The 15,921-nt window shown below is 52.4% G+C and overlaps 1 long non-coding RNA gene across 1 annotated transcript; it reads left to right on the top strand.

The window, feature by feature from the left end:
- The first annotated feature begins 419 nt into the window (after window positions 1–419).
- On the top strand, window positions 420–6,255 carry LOC119823161. The gene is made up of 4 exons (XR_005286910.1): window positions 420–1,989; window positions 3,972–4,142; window positions 4,324–4,439; window positions 5,412–6,255. It is a non-coding gene; the product is annotated as an uncharacterized LOC119823161 (long non-coding RNA).
- Window positions 6,256–15,921: the final 9,666 nt, after the last annotated feature.

Raw genomic sequence — 15,921 nt, 5'->3', positions numbered from 1 at the left:
TCCACTGATTTGAGACCGAGCCTCAGCCCAGCTTATCCTGCCATTTACTGGTTACCTATCACTTGTGCTTCTGAGACTCGCTGTTATTGTCTGGTAAGGGTTTGTGAGCCCTGTCTGCCTATTATACAGAGATACGGTGTGAGGGCAGATTCCCTGGGGCTCCCAGGCTGCTCTTGGAGTAAGGAGGTCTTGGTGTGCCTTTACACATGCGTGGCCCTTTGTGATGGAGAGCCTGCTCTGCTCTGCCCAGGATAGGAGCAAGAGGTTAGCAGCTGTCCAGTATTGAATGGGGGTTATGTAGAAAGTCTCTCTCTCTCTCTCTCTCTCTCTCTCTCTCTCTCTCTCTCTCTCTCATATATATATATATATATTTTTCTATGGCTGCGATGAAACAGCATGACCAATGACCAAGGCAGCAGCTTTCAGAACAGTTTATTTGGGATTTACGGCTTCCAAGGGTTAGTGTCCCTGATGACGGATGATGTATGGTAGCAGGCACAGATGAGAGTTCACATCTCAAAACTACCATCGGCAAGCGTAGAACAGAACACACTGGGAATGGCAAGAAGCTTTTGAAACCTTAAGTCCATCCCTAGTGACACACCTCCTCCAACAAGGCCACACTTTCCAATCCTTCCCAAAGAGTTCCAACCCATTAGGGACCAAGTAGTTCAACATCAGAGCCTATTGGGACCACCCTCATTCAAACTGCCACATGGGGTCTCATTATCTGGCCCTGGCTGGCCTGAGAATCCCTATGTAGATCAGACTGGCCTTAAACTCAGAGATCTGCCTGCTTCTGCCACACAAGGGCTGGGATTAAAGGCTTATGCCACACAGGGCCCTCCTAGCTTCCTTAGGGACAAATGAATGACAATGAAGGATCTCTCTATATAAGAACAGGACAGGGTTGCACATGTCAGGTCACCCTGGTCAGGCATTGTGTCATTGACTTCCTGTAGATGATTTGCTGAGGTTGCCTTGGGGCCAGGGATTATAAAAAACTCCCGAAGCCATGCATGAACCCTGTTGGCTCTTGGGGAGTTCAGACTTTGTGAAGAAGCAGAAGAGGTGAGAGGAAAGGATGAGGACAGTTAGTGACCCTAATGAGTGAGGAGACATGGCCCCAATGGATGGCTGGTCCAGGAAGGCCTCTTGCAAGAGTGAGGAGAATCTACCAAGATACAAGAGAGCTGAGAATACTCCTTCTGAGGGGAATTTTCAAGGGGGCACACAGAACATTCCAGAGGAAGGAGCAGCTGTAAAAAGAGAATCTGTAGGAAAGGGGTCACTCGACAAGCCCAATCCCAAGCCTAAATTTAGCCTTAACCCTAACACTACAGTGACCCTAATCAGACCCTAGCCAAAACCATAACCCTAATCCTACATCTAGCCGCAAACAATTTCTAACCAGCTGTACCTCGTACCCTAATGCTGCATCAGGCTCTTCCCTAAGTCAGCTGTAAGTCTAACCCTAGCTCTAACCATAATCATAACTCCTGAGCTCTAGATGTAAGTTTAGACCCAATGCTAATCCTAACCCTACTTCTAACCATACTGTAAACCTACAGCTAACGGTACTACAATCCTAGCCCAGGCACTAATCATAACCACAACCATAGTGCTAACCATAACCATTACAAGAAGCTAGCCCTAACCCTATTCACAACCTTGACCACAGTACCAAACAAAGCTCTGCACACGACCCAAACACTGGCTCTGACTCTAGTCTTAACTCTAAGACAAACTCTCAGCCCTAACCCCACCTCTAACCCCAGCACAGGGATCAAATGCTTGAATGTCTGAAGATCTCACATGGAGGAGGGGGCAATTTACAGATGCTTAGGACTCTGGCGCTGACATCATGGGTGGAGCCTGTGTGGAGTCAGCACCCAGCCCCAGCTTCCATCCCCATCAGTGCTAACAAGGGTCTGTGAGGGCCATGGACAGGACAAGTTCGGGAGAGGAGACGGAAAGTGAAGACAACAGGTGAGCGGTTCACTTCCCTAGAGACGCACATTCAGTCTTAAGATTCTCAGCTTTGAGGAGCAGTTGGCCTCTCGGGAGGGAGGCAATGTGATTCTGTTTCCGGAAGCTGGAGGCCAGTGAGCCACGCAGCAGTTTTCGATCATGATGCTGTGTCCTTGTGACAACCAGCATAGCTGTGTTATGGAGCACATTCTGTAGGGGACTGCTGTGTGCCTGATTAGTTCAAGTGCCAGGCTGAGTACTCACAGTGGGCACAACCACAAGGCAACAGGAAGCGCCAGTGTGGCTGGACACATGGCGTAGCCTATCCTGGAAAACATATCCCAGGCCTGGTTAGGGGGTTGTCTCTCAAGTCCTCGGTGTATTGACAAATCTGGTTCACTTGGAAGATAGCTGGGGCGTGGTGGCGAGTTTTGGATTCTCAAGTCCTTTGTCATCTTAATAGAAGTGAAATTTGTAGCCCTCAAAGACATTCACTATAAGCCAGCCACTAAAGGGCTGAGACCACGCTGTCATGACAGCTGCCCCAATGCTCCTTAGTCTCACAACACTTGAGTTTTCACAAGGCAGAACAGGACGGACCCTTGGCATTGCAACCTCCAGTTTTTAGCAGATAGAAGTGGCAGCCGAGGCCCCGGTGGGTTGGTCTGAAGCTGGGACGGGCCAGTATGAGAACCAGGCCTCCCCGCCTTCCGTGTCTTTTCCACTACTTCACCGGATTCCTCAGCAATTAGCCATGGAAAAGCCATCCCACACTCCTGCTCTGGGAGAGTCAATCTTTCCATCCTGGCTCCTTGAGAGCACCTGGGGCGAGCGGGGGACCGTGCAGATCTCATGCAAAGAAGCTGTGTCCTGTCACCTGGGCCAGTTCACAGAACACTGAGCCACGGTGATGTTGACATCATGGGTAGAGCCTGTGTGGAGTCAGTGGCGTGACATCTCCCTTAGCTGCCACATCACAGGCCTGAGTCTCTGGTTCGACTGCCCCAGGGGCAGCAGCAGCAAAGCCTCGGAGCCTGTCCTACCCAGGGGAGAGGGCAGGAAGCATGGACACATAGCTGTGCCCAAGGCAATCTTCTGCCCTTGTCAGGAAAGACTAAGAAACCAGTACTGTAGCTAGTGGGCTGTGCTTAGCCCTAGGCAAGCTGGCTTCCCTCCCCAGCTTCTGTTTGTTCCTCTGTAGACTTAGATAACAGCCAGAGGGTAGTGAGGAATTCGTAGGCAACACAGGGTGAGGGTCTGGGGTAGCACCAGGCATGCAATAAGTGTTCAGCAAATACCAGCAGCCAGCTGGCACTCAGCCAGATGCTAGTTTCCTCTCTGCTTCCTTCTTCCTATTACCTGTACATCCTGTCTGGCATCTGTGCCCCTTGTAAGAGGCAGAGAGACAAACTGGACGGATAGTAACTCTAGTATTTGCAATCTGGCATTAAACAGCAGGTACTGGTCCAAACAGTTCAGGGCAAGTTGTCCAAAAGAGTGTTCTGTGGTGGCCCAAATGCTCTTTTTGTTGCCCACAAAGTAGCCACTATTCGTCATATGACTACTGTGCCCATGAAATGTGTGACCGGGAAAATTAATTTTTTTATCTTATTCCATTTCACTTTTTTTTTTTTTTTTGGTTTTTCGAGACAGGGTTTCCCTGTAGTTTCTAGAGCCTGTCCTGGAACTAGCTCTTGTAGACCAGGCTGGCCTCAAACTCAGAGATCCGCCTGCCTCTGCCTCCCGAGTGCTGGGATTAAAGGCGTGCGCCACCACCGCCCGGCTTCCATTTCACTTTTAACCAAAATTTATTTGTGTGTGTGTGTGTGTGTGTGTGTGTGTGTGTGTGTGTGTGTAGGGAGCGGGGGGGGGGGGGTGGGAATGGTAATGGTGTTTGTGTGTGCTTGTGGGCCGCAGCACACATGTGGAAGTCAGAAGACAACATTTGGGAGTTGCCCGATGCAATTTATCTCTCTTACCTTTATCTTTCTGCTGCTAAGCTACACTCTGGGCTGGCTGGCTCCGAAGCTTCCTGTTCACGTTCCGTCTCCGCTTCCCAGTCTACCTCAGGAGGGCTGGCATTACAGACATGTGCCATGACATCCAGCTTTGTGCATGGGACCCGGGGACCAATCTCAGGCCATCAGGCTTCTGTGACACGTGCCTTCCTGGTGAGCCATCCCCTCCACCCGCATTTCATCTTAATGTAAATCACTGTCACACTTAATCCCTCATGTGGATGGCTAATAGCTATCCTACTGGGCAGTACAGGAACAAAGCAAGACAATCCCTACACAACACCGATGACAGTTTTCTAAATGCATGGGGTCATTCCTTGTCATTTCTTTCTAGGATGGCACACACCTTAGACATCTTCCTTTGGAAGCAGAGCTTGAGACAGACTGGCCTTTGGGATTTTGGTCAAGGATGAGAGTCCAAGGAAAACCAACTCAAGGATGCTTTACTAGGTCAGTCCCTGAGGCAGGAGGATTACCCCTTATACTGGTTATTTTTCACATCTCTGCCCAAACATCCAGCAAGAAGCAACTTGAGAAGTTGAAGAAATGGCTCAGTTAGCAAAGTGTTTGCCAGGCAAGAATGAGGGCCTGAATTCGGATTCCAGGAACCTACGTAAAAAGCTGGCGGTGGGGGTGGAGAGATGGCTCAGAGGTTAGACGCTTTCCCAGGGGACCCAAGTCTGCTTCCCAACACTTATATCTGTCAGCTCATGGCTGACTCTAAATCCAGCTTCAGGGGATCTGACACCTTCTTCTGTTCTCTGCACGTGCCCACACACATATTCACATACAAAACAAACAAACAAATATCAGTGGAGCGTGCTAGTTCATGCCTGTAATCTTAGTCCTGAAGAGGCAGACACAGGAGGATACCGGTGATTTGCTGTCCAGTTAATTTAGCTAAACTAGTAAGCAGCAGGTTCCGTAGGAGAGGCTGTCTCAAAAAAGTACGTAGAGAGCGATAGAATACACTGATGTTGACATCTAGCCTCTGCAAGCATGCACACATACACACACACATGAACACATATTGACATCCCTACAGTTCCAGACTCAGTGATTCTTAGTGCAGTGCAGACTCTACCCACACCTCAGTGTCTTTGGAGAGGCACCAGAACAGGATGCCAGAGATGGCCACCATAGGCCCAAGAGAAGGAGCAGTCGAGTTGCACAGGTTCGCAGCTAGCTGAAGTCTCTGTGGGCCTGGCTGTGGAGGCTGTAGCTGGGTCGGGATGGAAAAGGCCTAAGTGAACATGAGCTGTCCACTGCAGGCCACTCCCTTTGTCGATCTTATCTGCTTGTGACTTTGGGAAGGTACTATGCCACCTTGGAGGTGGTGACCAACAGCTCCAGGTACCATGATGATACCTGACCTGAGACCGTGATGGACACCAATCACCTCTTTCTCCACATGTATTACAGATGAGCAGCTCAGCTGGTCTGGGGGAGTGAGTGGCTGTTGGGGACTGTCCGTGTATCCCAGGAGAATCCAATCTGATGGGTGAGCTCCAGGGCCCTGCCCCTTTATCACATAGGGATCATGTCTGCTGACTGGGCTTTGGGGCTCCGGTTCTCTCTCTCTCTCTCTCTGGGATTCTGAGCTCTCTGTCTCATTACTTTGGCTGGCCATGGTCACTGCCACTGGCTTCTCATAACTACCACCGTCCAGAAAACACGAAGAGGCACTGGTGTGAGTTCCTGGCTCTGAGTGTGACTCTTCCCCGCCCACAAGCCCAGCTCTTCTTGAGAATCAGGCTCAGTGTCCTATGTGTTGATCTGTCTTTCTGCCTCTTGCTTTGTGAGAACAGAGAGGCCAGGGTGATCAAGGCACAGTGTGGACTAGACAGCCCTGTCACATCAGAGCGTGTGTTTTCCTCACAACACTTAAGGTCATCCAAATCCAAAGCTCAGCTCTTGTCATCTCTAGTGGAACTGAGCACACGAGACACCTCTGCATGGCTGCAGTTGGGGCCTCAGATGAGCGGACTGTGACCTACCTCCCGGTAGATGAGTCTCCCTACAGGAACTGCGACCTCACATTCAACGAAGCCTTAAGGATGTAGAGATGGTAAGAATATCCAGCCAATAGCAATTCCTGCACCTAAGGAACCCTTTTGGTCCTTTTTGGTCCTTGTCGTGGTTTGAAAGAGAATGACTCCCATTGCCTCATATGTTTGAAATACTTGATTTTCGGTTGGTGGAACTGTTTGGGAAGGATTAGGAGGTGTAGCCTTGTTGGAGGTGTGTCACTGGGGGTAGGGTTTGAGGTTTCAGAAGGCTCGTGCTATTCCCAGTGTGCTCTCTGCTTCCTGCTTATGGTTTCCACCATGCCTCTGCTCCATTATCATGAAGTCTAGCCCTCTGAAACTGTAAGCCCAATTAAAGCCTTTCTTTTGTAACTTGCCTTGGCCATGGCATTTTATCACTGTGATAGGAAATGAACTAGCACAGCCTTTTCACACAAGGACACAGTTTCTCAGGTCAAGGTTTACTTCCCACTCTTTGACATCCACGATATTAGCTGTTGCTCACTGTCCATTGAAGACGGAAGGGATGAGCCAACAAAGTCTGAACACACCCTGTAAGTTCCACAGAGGCAGTGCTGGTGTTCACCTTGTCCGTGGCTGGTCCACTAGCCTCCGAAGATGACCCTGAGAAAGAAAGTCTTGTCACAAAGGATGTATTACCAAATCATAAAGTGAATTTTAAGGCAATGTGTAAAAAAAACACCATTGGGCTGTCCCTGGAAGAGGTGGCTCCATAACCAAAATGGAGAACTAGGAAGAGGTGAAGCTGTGAGACGTAAAACGTCAGAAAACCATAAATATGCTAGGGAAATATAATATTGACAAAAGGTTGGAATTGAGAAATACCTGGCTAAGTAATGAAGCTTGTTTAGGGTCTATAAGAAGAAATATTGAGGAATATATACGTAGGATTACTTTCCCCTGGGGAGATCGTATAAGCGGAGTCAAAAGACAGTGTATGTGTGTGTTGGGGGGGGGGGGGTTATGTCATTGACTATGCAAGAATGCCTCTGCTGGCCAATAAGATCTTTTCAAAGGACACAGGAAGGAAATTGATGAGATAAAACTCCAGTCGCCCATATAGTTATGATAAAGCCTAAACTTCAAAGGATAAAAATTAAGGCGAGGATAAAGATCGACACTGAAACCTCTTCATGATGAAAGTCTGGAGGAAAAGATGTCACAGACTTGGAAACAGACTCGCTGACTGCCCTGCTGGGGGCACCGACATCTGTCCAGCAGACTCTGGAAATGTTCCCTTTCCATGGGTGTGTGTTCTTACCCCACACCATTGGCAGAGCAGTTTCAGCTCTGCAGAAACTGAAGCTCTGGAAGTCAGAGGCAGCCACCTTGGCCAGACCAGCAAGTGAGTTTTTCCCACAGAGTCAGAGCCCTATTCTCTTCTGTGGCAGAGACCATTGTCGTTCCTGACAGCGAGCCTTCTGGCCCTCCAGGAAAGGATATGTATATCAGAGTTGCCTATACATTGTCCTTCCAATGCCCCTATGAACTGGTTCCAGCATCTTCTTATTGATTAATGAATTACATCAAATCTTAGGTGGATTTATTTTCTATTTGTATGAGAATCACGATTTGACCTCTAAAAATCACTGTGTCTGTAAGAATTTGCATTCACAGCATGTGGCATAGAAGTGCAAAAAAGAAAGACAAAAAAACCCCAATTAAACAGGAGCCCAGTTTCTAAACAAAAGAAATGGCCTGCCTGCCGGGGAAAGCAGGGGAAACCAACACTAGGAAGGGTTATTCTCAGCAGGTCCCAACTGGCTCAGACTCTGGTCTCTACTCCCAACTGGTCAGGGGCAGATTTATCCCCTTCCCCCAGCTGGCTTTGTCTTAAGAAGCATCTTCTGGACTGGTTTGGGGGCCGGAGGAGGCTGAATGGGATATTGGCAGTGGTTAGGAGAGGGTGATGGGAGCTGAGGTCTGGGTGTTATCAGACTGAGCCTTGACAGGGTTAGATGATGACTTTGGAAGTGGTGTCCCTGGGTGCCATTGTCTGTACCTTCCTTTAGGCCTGTAACTCAGTCTCCAGTGTCACCAAATGAGTCCAAGACCAGAGATCACCAGGTAACCCTTAGTCTTGAGTATCTGTCACACAGAACTCCAAGAGCCCTCATGGCAGGGAATGGGACACTGGTGGAGGGGGAGGGTAGTCTCAGTCCTAGACGTGTGACAGCTGTAGTCCCAGGAGGCTGGAGGCTGAGCGGATCCAGGTCTGATGGAGCCAGCATGAGGGGCTCTTGGTATCTCACAATGCCAGGGGTCTGGGAGCTCTCGGTGTCCTCTCCCTACATTACAGGGGACAGCTATGCAGGGCTGGGCATCAAAATGCAAGCTCTTCCTAGGACTACGGGATCCATGAAGTGTGGGGTTGGTTCAGTGGGTCAACAAGAACAAAAGCAGGGCCACACAAAAGGAGATTTGAGACTGGTTTCAGCAGGTTGGAGCTCGCTGCTGACCTCAACTGGAGCCATCCCGTGGAGAGCAGCAGCTATCCCAAACTGAAGTGGTCTGAAAAGCAGGTTGCCGGTGGCCAGCTTAGACAGGTCTAAGGCTGTTGGGTGGTGGCAGGATGGGTCAGTAACTAGGTTTGGAGGGGGGGCATGGCCTCAGGGGTATGTCCCTTACTAAGGAGACTTGCTGCCTGGGGAAGGAAGGGTGAGGCAGCAGATTCTGGGAAAGGAAGGTGGAGGGAGGAACGGTGGTAGGCCCTGGGAGCAAGCGGGAATGCGCCAGAGAGGGTGTGGGCTGGAAGGCTTGTGGCAAAAGCTGAAGATGCTGTCTTGAGGTTGGCAGGCCATGCAGTGACTTGCCCGAGGCCAAGGGACACCCCCCTCCCGTGACTCATCTGTGCGACAATCTGATGGGCAGTGGCAGCCGTGGGAAGGCGTCTAGAAGGACACCTGAGTTCCTCACATGACAAGTTCCAACAAGGCTCCGTGGATCCACTTCCTGACCACGGGCTCAGCTGCTGCTGGTCTCTGCGGGGACAGTAGCATGCCAGGGCTGACTCAGGCGCGCCCTCCTGGAGACAGGCAGAGTCCTGCAAGGTGCTACCTGCCCAGGTACGCCCCAAGGGTTCCTTTTGCTAGGACTGCCCTGGAATGGTTCCTTCCACTCTAGGGGGTTCGACTGTCTCCAGAACTCAAGGGTGTTCTGACCTGATGCTATGACCTTAGAGCTCAGGGTTTGCCCTTGTGGAATGCCTAGGGTAGGCTATCGAAAGACCTGGGCGGAGCCTCTCCTGCCATCCCCACAGTTACCCTTGTGATTCATGTGTTAGCCCACCCAATTCCTGCATGTTCACGCTCATTTCACGCGTGCTGGGAGCCCACCTACCCTCTGCCCTAAAACTGTGAAGGTGACAAATCTACTGGCCAGAGCCTGAGGGGCAATAGAATAGGTGAAGAGGTGAGTCCTAAACTGGGGAAACCCTAGACTGGGACAACAGAACGGGGCTCTGGGGTGGGCGGCATCATGGCTGGGCAGAACCTAGGGCTGAACTGGGCAGATGGGACTCTAAGCGAGTTAAGCAGAGGCCTAAAATGGCTGAATTCCTGGACTGTACTTGGCAGAACCTTGGGCTGGGTGTGGCCCCGAGATGGGCGGAGGCTTAGGCTGAACCTTGTGGGTTAAGCTGGGAGGAGCCTTGGAGCAGAATCTGGGGAGGCTCTGTTGAGGGCTATTGGGGAGGCCCAGGTGGGAAGGTGGAGCAGAAGGGACGTGTGGTCAAGGGCTTACAGGTAATGCAGAGGATGCAGAGAGGGGCCTTAGTGGACGAGACCAAAGTGACCACAGAGACTCAAGGCCAGGGTGAGGGTGTGAAAACAGGGAAGCTTCTGGCAAGTCAGAGTGAAGGGAGGAGCTTCTGGTACCTTCCCCGCTCAGGGTTAGACTACCTTCTACTATGTGCATTCTGGCCTGAGCAAGTGGGGGGCATCAGGCAGTGAGAAGAGTCCCAGGAGGAGGCCGTGAGCCTCCCAACCATACCACAAGCCTTCCTCTAGCATACAGCCCTGACTGTGGGCACTCCAGGGTGGGCCTCTAGCTGCAGAAGCTGACCTGGGCACAAGGCCACAGTCCCTGGACCAGGCCTGCCCAGTGACTGATGTGACAGGAAAAAAAGTCAGGGCCTACTCTGTCGGGCTGAGGACAGCTCTGCAGTCATTTTGGAAGATCAGCTCTACAGTGGCCACCCAGCATCCATCCTGCTTCCGTGCCTGGTCCTGTCTGCTGGTATTGCTGACCATCTCCCTGCTCAGGAAATCATTGGCTTTCTTGGTCACACTAGGGCTTGGGGTCAGTAGGCCACATTGTAGTTGCATCAGCCGCAGCCCAGGGTACCAGACGCTCTTAAATCTTGTGGGGGCATAGGCAAGGGCAGAAAGTGCCTTCTCTTGGGCCCGGGAGCTCTGAGGGCTGCTGCCTGATGGTACCCCCTGGTAAGTTCTGGATCTCTGGTTATTGGGTATCCTCTATCAATGCCGCAATCCAAATCAAACTAAATTAATAAGACCAGGTTTTAATAAACAGAGCAAAGCAGAGCGAAGCAACTCCCAGGTGACTCTTGGAAAGGCAGGAGAGAGAGCATGGGGCAGGTCAGATGGCCAGGCCTTAAATACTCTGTGGGCATTGTTTTGATCAGCTCTAGGGGGAGGAGCTGATCCTTGGCGGGTTTCCTGAGGAGTGGGGTCCGGAATGGGAGGAGTGAGACGGAGTGGAGATGACCAACACCCCCTTGTTCTGGCCATGCTTACTCACCCCCTTTCCTAAAGGCCCAGTCCAGCCCCTACTTCTTTGTATATCTTCCAGTTCTTAACTGGCCCCACCGTCATTCTGCTACAGATTCCCTGTTGAGATAAGTTGGTATAGGGTTAGTCTTTCTGAACCCCAGTTATGGTTGGTTACCCACAGATGACCAGCCTGCTGCAGAGACCCTTCCTGCTCCCATCTCCCACAAGCTGGCCCTGAAGCACAGGTGCCTCCATGTAAGTTGGGCTCTCTCACAGGAGGGGATTCCAGCAGGCAGGAGAAAGGAGGCTCTAGCCAGTGCTGATGTCTACCCAAGGGCAGCCGGGTGCAGTGCTGCAGGATGCTGGGAGTGCTATCTTGGCTAAGGGTGCTTTCTTCCAGCTCGGCTGGCTTGGGGCCAAGGATGCATCTGTCCCAGTGGCAGCGAAAAGTGCACTTCCCACACTCTGTGAGATGCCCCTGGGGGTGAGGAGGGGGATCTCATCTACAGAGCTGCTAGCTTCTCACCCAGGGACATAATGATACTGTTTTTAGTGCCGTGAAAGGCCAGATGGATGACAGTACTCCCAGAATGCAGATCTGGGGTCCTGCCTGCCCCCTTCCTTCTCTCCTCCTCCAGCCCACAGTCACAGCATGCACCCCCAAAGGTTAAGAGACGGGCCATTACAGGGTGTGGCAGCTCAGCCCTGACTGGCCTAGTCTAAACTGATGTTCCGCCAAGGAGGCCCTTTGGCTGCCATGAGCACCTAAACAGCCCTGCCTTTGTCCCAGCGGCCACAGGCAGTATTTGCTCAGTGCCCAGCTTGTTTTTCCCAGGCTGAGCTGGGCAGGCAGAGACCCGGGAGCCATGGAAACAGCACAGGCCACCTGTCCTGCCCAGACCCGCTCTCTGCCCAGTTGCTTTCTCAGTCTCTCGGACCTCCTGCTGCCTTGGCCCTTCCCCAATTGCCCTCATCCCACCCCCACCCTCACCCCAGCCCCATTCCCTCACTAGCTGGGCTGGGTGTGGAGACAGCCAAGAGTTCCAGATGCCCTGGGGTCACTCAGATCCTGGGGTCAGCTTGGGCATCTTCAGCACCCACAAAGCTGCATCCTACACGGTCACCTGACAGCTCTGCCCTCAGAACTCACTAGACTTCCTGCACTCAGAAGGAAGGCTGTGGGACCCATCAAGGTCTCCACTAAAACTGTATTATACCACTGCATTAAAACGGCTATACCAGGGGCTGGGCAGAAGGTCAGCAGCTAAGAGCACTGGCCACTGTTCCAAAGGACCCAGGTTCAATTTCCAGCCCTTACATGGTAGATCATGGTTGTCTGTAACACAGTCTCAGGGGATCCAATGCCCTCTTTTGGCTTCCGCAGGCACTGCACACACATAGTATACAGATATCCACATGCAGACAAAATCATTCAGTCAAACAAGCAAACAAACAAAACCTTCCACCCCAGCCTCTAATTTTCTCCTGTCTTCTTGGAATCTTCAAGCATTCATTAAGGTCAGTCAATCTGAAGCCCCAGACACAGAACATATAATTCTTGTCCCCAACACCTCCTTCCCACTAGTGTGTCCTAATTATTCTCTGATAAGTAACCCAGGACAGTCACAAATGTGCCAGGCCTGACCTTGGACCCGTGTCCACATCTTCCCCTGCCTGCACCTCAATGGTTCTCAGCGGAGCCCTGATAGGCCCAATCTCTTCCGGAGTTTTTGCGGGCTGCATAGGTGCTCTCCAGGCACGGTTTGGGGAAAGGTGGGGTGTGCAGGAAACTCTTTGGTTGGGTGGAGACTTTCACTTCCCTTAGGGCAAGGAGAGAAGCTTGTGTCCACCTTAGGAGGAGCCCCCGGCCCAGGCAGGGGAGGATCTACCCCTGTGCTCCCTTAAGCACCAGTCTGCCAGGGGCTGTATTCTCAGATCTCTTTCAGCTATTGGGGCAGGGCACTTCCTTGCTCCATTCTCCAGATAAGAAAAACCAAGGTTCCAAGAGTTTTCTCTAATCCATCTGCTGGGCCAGGGGCTAGAGAGCTCTCCCGGTCGGTCACCTTTACCCTGTCCCTCACCTCCAGTTGTTCCCACAGTTCCTAACCTAGCCCTGATCATGTGACTGTCTGCAGCACTGGGGTTCGGATGTGTATCTCAGGCAGCAAGGTACAGTCACATGCTCACTGTGCCCAATGCTTCTGTACTTTGCAGGAGGGGACACAGGCTGGAGAGGTGCAGGGCTTGGCGACTCTGCCCTTCATTTGTCCCTGGCTCCTCTCGCGTCCGGCCATTTGGTTCCAGCTCTTGAAATATCTGCTCTGCCTACCTGAAAGCTGCTGGCTTCAGGCCGGGCAGTTCTTCCTGCCTACTCAGTCCCACCCAGCCTGGTCACCTCCCTGCAGTGGTCACTGGGCAAGCTCCAGGGCTAGGCTGTCTGTCCTGGTTGGGCTCCTGGGTGGCATAGAGGCTCTTGGAAAGCCCTCTTCACTCCCACTCTTGGGGATCTGCAGCTCCTTTCCGGAATGGCTTCCTGATGAGGTAATGCTGCTTGCAGACGGGAGGAGCTGCTGGAGAGAACAGCAGTCAGTGGCCTCCTTGCCTGGGCCACTTGCCCAAGGCACAAAATAAGCCCCTTTCTTGTGGCTGAGAGGAAAACTAGGCCCCATAACCCAGACCTTCATTCACCGCCCATCCTTGAGCTGGGACTATCCCAGTCCTGGGCTGAGCCTGCAGCCTCGTGGTTCTCCTCAGAATCTCTGCTCTGCACACACAGCGGCTGCTGAACACATGGAGAAATTGAGGCCTGGAGGGGGAGGGTGCCACACTTGAAGTCCCAGCAAGAGTCCACAGCTGCCCCCACTTGAGTCTCGGAGGGCCAAGGAAAGCCTCCTAGCCTACCCTCTCGGGTCCCACCTGCCAAGCTTCATCTCCCGGAGCTCAGGCCAAACTTAAGGCTGACTGTCATCCTCTGTGTGGGAGCTGGGGGGAATGCTGGCCCAAAGGACAACTGTGGGACTATCCCCCCTCCATCCTGGGGGAGAGAGAAGCTGCAGAGATAGGCTTCTGGAAAAGTCCCGAAGAGGCTTGTTCCCTCATCCACTCTTGCCCAATGGCCGTCAGGCCCTGCATTGGGAATGAGATTTCAGATACCTGCCCAGCCCAGAAGTACCCACAACTCAGGCCTGGAAAACAGTATGAGATCTCTGATTTCTGAGGCTGGTAGCCACAGTGCCTGGCACCTGGGGCTGGCATAGGAAGACCTTCAGGGCTGGATAGCAGCCTCTTGCCCAGCCCTGTAGGACCCCTCTTCTACAGGACTCGAGCCCTTGGCGGATGAAGACGCAGGCTGGGAGATGATTCTGTGAGGCAAGCAGGCCCAGCTGCTCCTGTCCCCGACTTGAATTTATTGTGTAATGTCATCCAAGCCCCCTTGCCCTGGCTGGGTCTCAAGTTCCCATCTGCAGACAGGAGGAGGGTAGGAGAGGCCTCAACTGGACTCCAGGACTCCCCAGGTCTGGCGGCCCAGACCTGCAGCTGTGTGGGCGCAGCCTCTCTGGGCAGGAAGTTAATTTCCGCATCGGGAGGCAATGCCTTAAGCAGGCCCAGCGCTCTCTGCATGTTCAGATGAGGGCTGGGCTGGTGAAGTCATGTGGGAGGTAGCAGCAGAGCTAGGATCCCAGCCAGGATTTCTCTGCTGGCCTGGAGTGACCTTGCTCAGCCTCCTCTGCTCACTTCCCCCCACCCCACCCAACCCCCTTGCCTGCACAAAGCACTGGCTCTGGGAAGACAGGTCGCCTTGGAAGGTGGGCCTGCTTCCTCTTCTGCCCCCTAGTGGCCATAAAGTCATATGGCAATTCAATCAGGGCTTTGGACACTACAGAACCATTATCTGCACATGGTGACCACCATCATCCCACACACAGGTACAGACACCTCCAGGTCACAAGCATACACAGGGCCACAGAGACCCATAGAACCACAAGAACGCACAGGACCGGGAACCTACAGGGTCACTGACAGTCACAGAACCACATCCATCCACAGGACTTTGGGCATCCAACATGATGGACACCCACAGGGCTAGGGTACCGTCTCTGGGAGCTCTGGTTGTGTGTGACATCCCCACACAGGAGGAAGCCACTGCCACCTATGTCTGAGAAGTGTGCAGTCCGAGTCGGGAGCGGGTAGGGCCTGCAGGAAATGACCGCAAGTTGGAGCAGTGTTGAGAGAAAAGTGCTCACCTGCCAGTCAGCGGCCCTCTGGCGCCTCAGGCTGTAGCGCTGGGGACCAAACAGAGAAGGTCAGGCTCAGGGTTTTTTTTTTTTTTTTTTTTTTTTTTTTTTTTTTTTTTTTTTTTTTTTTTTGGTTTATCGAGACAGGGTTTCCCTGTAGTTTCTAGAGCCTGTCCTGGAACTAGCTCTTGTAGACCAGGCTGGCCTCGAACTCAGAGATCCGCCTGCCTCCCGAGTGCTGGGATTAAAGGCGTGCGCCACCACCGCCCGGCCAGGCTCAGGTTTTTTAATTCCTAACAGTGACAGTGAAGGGAACGGCTCCGTTTACTGGTTCTTCCCAGTGTCTGGGGACAGATAGGATGCTGGGGTGGTGCTGCATTCTGTGTCCCCAAGCCATCATCAGCACTGCAGGACAGCTGGCCACACACAGGCCTTGACCTGGTCACGCAACAGCAGGCTTTCAGAATGGAGGGCACATTCCCTGAGGCCCAGCAAGTGCTGAAAGCTATATTACAGCAGGGCTACAAGCCAGGTCAGCCAGGTCAGCCAGGTCAGCCAGGTCAGCCGGCCCAGCCTGGCCCCTAGCGATCCAGCACTAGGCCTCTAATATCACCATCAGGATTAGGGGTGGACTGGCCAGTCTTTAGGATGTGCCAGAGGGCCAGAGAGATGGCTCAGTGGCTAAGAGCTGATCTTCCAGAGGACCTGGGTTCAATTCCCAGTGCCCCCATGGTGGCTCACAACGACCTGTAACTCCCAGGAGATCTGACATTCTCTTCTGAGCTCTGCAGGCACTGAACATGCATAGTGCAAAGATACACATGCAAACAAAACACCTATACACATAAAAAAATTCCATAGGACCTGTCAGGTTCTCCTGCAGAATGCTCCCCCCTAGCAGGCTTCTCCTTCTCCA

Source organism: Arvicola amphibius, chromosome 9, assembly GCF_903992535.2.
Source record: "Arvicola amphibius chromosome 9, mArvAmp1.2, whole genome shotgun sequence".
NCBI lineage: Eukaryota > Metazoa > Chordata > Mammalia > Rodentia > Cricetidae > Arvicola > Arvicola amphibius.
Note: the sequence above shows the minus strand (reverse complement) of the source record. Positions and strands in the feature narration are given on the sequence as shown.